Here is a 5,017-nt window from a genome sequence, read left to right as displayed (position 1 = left end):
GTTGTGGTCTTCTTGAAGGTATAGCTGTGTAATGGAGAGAATATTGACTGCATCGCGGTCTGGTATGGAATCGCCAATATCCTTGAATGGAAATATCCTAAAAATGTAGTGGATATGGCCCAGTCCATCACGGGTAACGCCCTCCCCACCACTGAGCACATCTGCACGGAGTGTTATTGAAGAAAGTAGCATCCATCATCGGGGGCCCCCACCACCCAAAACGTGCTCCCTTCTCACTGCTGTCATCAGGAAGAAGGTACAAGAGCCTCAGGACTCACACCATCAGGTTTTGGAACAGTTATTACCCCTCAACTATCAGACTCTTGAATCAAAGGGGGAAAACTTCACTTGCCCCACCACTGAACTGTTCCCACAACCTACGGACATACTTTCAAGGACTCTTCATCTCACGTTCTTAATATTCATTGCTTATTTATCTATTATTTTCCTTTTGCATTTGCACAGGTAGCTGTCTTTTGCACACTGGTTGAACACCCAGATTGGGTGATCTTTCATTGATTCTGTTATGGTTATTATTCTATGGATTTATTGAGTACGCCCACAAGAAAACGATTCTGAGGGTTGTATATGCTGACATACCGTGTATGTACTTGATAATAAATTTATTTCAAACTTAATTCTGCATTCTGTTATTGATTTACCTTGCACTAATTCAATGTTTCTAAGCTATACTGGCTGGTACGACTCGTCCTCGTTATGCGCCCTGTTGTATGACCTGGGTGATTCCGCTCTTTCCGTGACCGTGATTGATTTTGGCAAACTTCTCTACAGAAGTGGTTTGCCATCGTCTTCTTTCCAAGACGGGCGACCCCGGCCGTTATCAGAGATTGCTCGGCGCCAGTGGTTGGATACCACTAGGGGGCGGAAGAGCTGTGGGGGTAAGAGTAGTCTTTGAGGGATATAAAAGGGCATCATATTGGTGCAAACAGGCATCGTCTCTCAGGGTGCTGAGACAGAGAAAATGGCTCTCGGAAACCGGAAGTTCCCTCTGTTCATTAAATACATTGGCCCATTAATTGGATGAGAATTATTTTGCTTCCTTCTGTATTTACTCTTAAAAGAGCACCTCTTGCTGCTAAATCAGAGAACAAGAAGGAACGAATTTTAAAATACTTCCATTTTAACTACGTGAGGGGCAAGGCTCTGGTATATCTCGACACCTGCTGGCCAGTCATAGATCCCTGAAACTACTTGGTAACACTGACAGACAATGACTGCTTCATCTTGCTTGTGACTTTTCCCCCTGTTTCTTTCCAGTCCAGCCCCAATATCATCTGTTTATTCCTCTCCATAGATGCGACCTGACCTGCTGCGTTCCTCCAGCATTATGTATGTGCTACTCTGAGAGGCACCGGTCAGTGTACAGATCTCCCCCCCTCCCCCCCCCCTCCCCGAGAGGCACCGGTCAGTGTACAGATCTCCCCTGAGAGACACTAGGTCAGTGTACAGATCTCCCCTGAGAGACACTAGGTCAGTGTACAGATCTCCCCGAGACACCGGTCAGTGTACAGATCTCCCCCCTCCCCCCCCCTCCCCGAGAGGCACCGGTCAGTGTACAGATCTCCCCTGAGAGACACTAGGTCAGTGTACAGATCTCCCCTGAGAGACACTAGGTCAGTGTACAGATCTCCCCGAGACACCGGGTCAGTGTACAGATCTCCCCTGAGAGACACTAGGTCAGTGTACAGATCTCCCCCGAGAGGCACCGGTCAGTGTACAGATCTCCCCGAGAGACACTAGGTCAGTGTACAGATCTCCCCGAGACACCGGTCAGTGTACAGATCTCCCCTGAGAGACACTAGGTCAGTGTACAGATCTCCCCCGAGAGACACTAGGTCAGTGTACAGATCTCCCCCGAGAGACACTAGGTCAGTGTACAGATCTCCCCCGAGAGACACTAGGTCAGTGTACAGATCTCCCCCGAGAGACACTAGGTCAGTGTACAGATCTCCCCTGAGAGACACTAGGTCAGTGTACAGATCTCCCCGAGAGACACTAGGTCAGTGTACAGATCTCCCCTGAGAGATACTAGGTCAGTGTACAGATCTCCCCGAGAGACACTAGGTCAGTGTACAGATCTCCCCTGAGAGACACTAGGTCAGTGTACAGATCTCCCCGAGAGACACTAGGTCAGTGTACAGATCTCCCCTGAGAGATACTAGGTCAGTGTACAGATCTCCCGAGAGATACTAGGTCAGTGTACAGATCTCCCCGAGAGACACCGGTCAGTGTACAGATCTCCCCCCGAGAGACACTAGGTCAGTGTACAGATCTCCCCGAGAGACACTAGGTCAGTGTACAGATCTCCCCTGAGAGATACTAGGTCAGTGTACAGATCTCCCGAGAATCACCGGTCAGTGTACAGATCTCCCCGAGAGACACCGGTCAGTGTACAGATCTCCCCCGAGAGACACTAGGTCAGTGTACAGATCTCCCCTGAAAGACATCGGTCAGTGTACAGATCTCCCCCCCCCCCCCCCCCCCGAGAGGCACCGGTCAGTGTACAGATCTCCCCTGAGAGATACTAGGTCAGTGTACAGATCTCCCCTGAGAGACACTAGGTCAGTGTACAGATCTCCCCGAGAGACACTAGGTCAGTGTACAGATCTCCCCTGAGAGATACTAGGTCAGTGTACAGATCTCCCCCGAGAGACACTAGGTCAGTGTACAGATCTCCCCTGAGAGATACTAGGTCAGTGTACAGATCTCCCCTGAAAGACATCGGTCAGTGTACAGATCTCCCCCCCCCCCCCCCCCCCGAGAGGCACCGGTCAGTGTACAGATCTCCCCCCTCCCCCCCCCCCGAGAGGCACCGGTCAGTGTACAGATCTCCCCTGAGAGACACTAGGTCAGTGTACAGATCTCCCCTGAGAGACACTAGGTCAGTGTACAGATCTCCCCGAGAGACACTAGGTCAGTGTACAGATCTCCCCAGAGAGACACCTGTCAGTGTACAGATCTCCCCGAGAGACAGCAGTCAGTGTACAGATCTCCCCTGAAAGACATCAGTCAGTGCACAGATCTCCACCCCCCCCCCCCCCCCCCCGAGAGGCACCGGCCAGTGTACAGATCTCCCCGAGAGACACCGGTCAGTGTACAGATCTCCACCCCCCCCTCCCCGAGAGGCACCGGCCAGTGTACAGATCTCCCCGAGAGACAGCGGTCAGTGTACAGATCTCCCCTGAGAGACACTAGGTCAGTGTACAGATCTCCCCAGAGAGACACCGGTCAGTGTACAGATCTCCCCTGAGAGATACTAGGTCAGTGTACAGATCTCCCCGAGAGACAGCAGTCAGTGTACAGATCTCCCCTGAAAGACATCAGTCAGTGCACAGATCTCCACCCCCCCCCCCCCCCCCCCGAGAGGCACCGGCCAGTGTACAGATCTCCCCGAGAGACACCGGTCAGTGTACAGATCTCCACCCCCCCCTCCCCGAGAGGCACCGGCCAGTGTACAGATCTCCCCGAGAGACAGCGGTCAGTGTACAGATCTCCCCTGAGAGACACTAGGTCAGTGTACAGATCTCCCCAGAGAGACACCGGTCAGTGTACAGATCTCCCCTGAGAGATACTAGGTCAGTGTACAGATCTCCCCCGAGAGACACCGGTCAGTGTACAGATCTCCCCTGAGAGATACTAGGTCAGTGTACAGATCTCCCCTGAGAGACACTAGGTCAGTGTACAGATCTCCCCCGAGAGACACCGGTCAGTGTACAGATCTCCCCTGAGAGATACTAGGTCAGTGTACAGATCTCCCCTGAGAGACATCGGTCAGTGTACAGATCTCCCCTGAGAGATACTAGGTCAGTGTACAGATCTCCCCCGAGAGACATCGGTCAGTGTACAGATCTCCCCTGAGAGATACTAGGTCAGTGTACAGATCTCCCCTGAGAGACACTAGGTCAGTGTACAGATTTCCCCCGAGAGACACCGGTCAGTGTACAGATCTCCCCCGAGAGACACCGGTCAGTGTACAGATCTCCCCTGAGAGATACTAGGTCAGTGTACAGATCTCCCCTGAGAGACACTAGGTCAGTGTACAGATCCCCGAGAGGCACCGGCCAGTGTACAGATCTCCCCGAGAGACAGCGGTCAGTGTACAGATCTCCCCTGAGAGACACTAGGTCAGTGTACAGATCTCCCCAGAGAGATACTAGGTCAGTGTACAGATCTCCCCCGAGAGACACCGGTCAGTGTACAGATCTCCCCTGAGAGATACTAGGTCAGTGTACAGATCTCCCCCGAGAGACACCGGTCAGTGTACAGATCTCCCCTGAGAGATACTAGGTCAGTGTACAGATCTCCCCTGAGAGACACTAGGTCAGTGTACAGATCTCCCCCGAGAGACATCGGTCAGTGTACAGATCTCCCCTGAGAGATACTAGGTCAGTGTACAGATCTCCCCTGAGAGACACTAGGTCAGTATACAGATCTCCCCCGAGAGACACCGGTCAGTGTACAGATCTCCCCCGAGAGACACCGGTCAGTGTACAGATCTCCCCTGAGAGATACTAGGTCAGTGTACAGATCTCCCCTGAGAGACACTAGGTCAGTGTACAAATTCTCCGAGAGGCACTGGTCAGTGTACAGATCTCCCGAGAATCACCGGTCAGTGTACAGATCTCCCCGAGAGACACCGGTCAGTGTACAGATCTCCCCTGAGAGACATTAGGTCAGTGTACAGATCTCCCCTGAGAGACACTAGGTCAGTGTACAGATCTCCCCTGAGAATCACTGGTCACTGTACAGATCTCCCCTCAGGGACACTAGGTCAGTGTACAGATCTCCCCGAGAGGCACCGGTCAGTGTACAGATCTCCCTGAGACACACTGGTCAGTGTTCAGATCTCCCCTGAGACATTAGGTCAATGTTCAGATCTCCCCGAGAGACACCGGTCAGTGTACAGATATTGCGAGAGGAGAGGCGAGGAATGAAACACACACACAGACAATAATTCAATGACTTGACACCACCAACAGACACCTGTTTAAGAAAG

Source organism: Hemitrygon akajei, chromosome 31 (genome assembly GCF_048418815.1).
Source record: "Hemitrygon akajei chromosome 31, sHemAka1.3, whole genome shotgun sequence".
In the NCBI taxonomy this organism is placed as follows: domain Eukaryota; kingdom Metazoa; phylum Chordata; class Chondrichthyes; order Myliobatiformes; family Dasyatidae; genus Hemitrygon; species Hemitrygon akajei.
This window is presented reverse-complemented; position numbering follows the sequence as displayed.